We start from the raw sequence: 1,826 nt of genomic DNA, 5'->3' as shown, positions 1-1,826 counted from the left end.
TCCAACGCTATTTAACTGCACTACACACTGTTTACGCTGGCTGTATACGCTGCAAAGTTGTCACTTTGTACTTCAGAGTGGACAAACTGTAACTTGCTCAGTACCTACACTTCATTGTTGAATCCCCAGGTCTCTTGAATACTTGGTTGCAAAGTAACGAACCTTTTATTTATCCATTTTCTTATGTTATTTATCGTTTTGGGGTGTTTTTTTCTCCTCATTTTTGCCTATATCTCAGTTTCAATATTGCAGACTTTAGCCTGATTGCACAATTTGATTTAATGGTCCTTGACTACTGGATCGACAGCCTCATCCCCCATTTTTCTTCATCAAAATTGAGATTTTGGTATTGGAAGAAAGCTCATTTTCTCATCATCCCAGTGAAATTTAATGCCCGCTATATTTTTTGTTTAAATGGTGTGAACAAAAACGTAGCGATATGTGGTAACCACACTATAGTGTACTATCGTATGAGGCCTTGTTATACACGTTTTTGCTTCTTTGTACACTACTGGAGCGATACAACTCAAAATTTGGAAACATTATTTTAAAGACTCTATCTAACATATTTTTAAAGAACACAAAAAAGCGGACCATGTCTCTTGGAGTACTTCACAAGGTTTGATAAAATGGATCATTGCTGGCCATCTGTCATCTAAAGTTTGGGAAAAAACCTGTTTGTCTAAAGGGTCATTAGTCCGAAAAGGGTCAAAGGGACAGTGTATGGCATTTTAGGTTGGGGTAAGGTTTAGAGAATAGGAATAAGGTTAGGACCTACAGGTAAAGTAAGTAATTCTTGGCCAAGCTCAAACACTATGAACGCTAGTGGCTCTGGGCTAAACACACACGCACATAGGGTGGTATAGTATATAAAGTCTGCACAAAAAGAAACTCGGCTGTTATAAACACGCCTACAGCTTCGGAACTAATAATTGTTTTCACATTATTTCAACATAAAAGAAGGATGGTTTATTTACGCGCACTTTGATACCTAATTTGTCCAATTTTGTTCAATATTAACAATGCAGCAGTGTTTTGGAAGAAAAATAGCCGAATAGAAAAGTTGCAGCTATTTGGATTGATTTTGAAGTGAGCGTGAAGATAATGGCGGGCTTTACGTGCTACCGTGCTGGCATAATAACCATTGATTGATGTAAACTGCAACTTTTAAAATCGGGTATTTTTCTTTAAAAACACTACTGTGTTGTTAATATTGAACGACATTTGAGGAATGGGGTATCAAAATGCGTGTAAATAATTCATCCTTCCCTCTATGTTAAATTATTGTGAAAACAATTATTAGTTCTGAAGCTATAGTCGTGTTTATAGTAGCTGAGTTTCTTTTTGTGCAGACTTTAGATGAAAACATACACATGCCTTATTGCCTTACATCACGTACACGCTTAGTAAGCTATATGGATGCAACACGCATGTTCCAGCTTGACCAAGAATTACTTAATTTATCTGCAGGTTATGGTGAAGTTTAGGGTAACAAGTTTAGGGTAACAAGGAGTTAATATCAATCAATAATCAATAATGACCATAACAAATCATTCACATTTTTGTATAAGTTTATTGATAAATTTACTCTGAGAGGATACATTATTACAACATACAATATGATGATAAATACACATGACTTGCACTAACTAGAATATATGAAAAATATATTTTAATTCATTCTTTATGATGATAATGATTTAATTTTCACTTGATATTTATGATTTGCTAGCTTGTGTCAAAAAGCCACTTTTTAAAAAGGCTGTTTACTTATGCACGTGTCAATTTGACTGAACCTACTGTATATTATCTATGCATTATCTATG

Source organism: Amphiura filiformis, unplaced genomic scaffold (assembly GCF_039555335.1).
Source record: "Amphiura filiformis unplaced genomic scaffold, Afil_fr2py scaffold_594, whole genome shotgun sequence".
Taxonomy (NCBI): Eukaryota; Metazoa; Echinodermata; class Ophiuroidea; order Amphilepidida; family Amphiuridae; genus Amphiura; species Amphiura filiformis.
The sequence above is the reverse complement of the archived record's forward strand: the minus strand, read 5'-3'. Positions refer to the sequence as shown.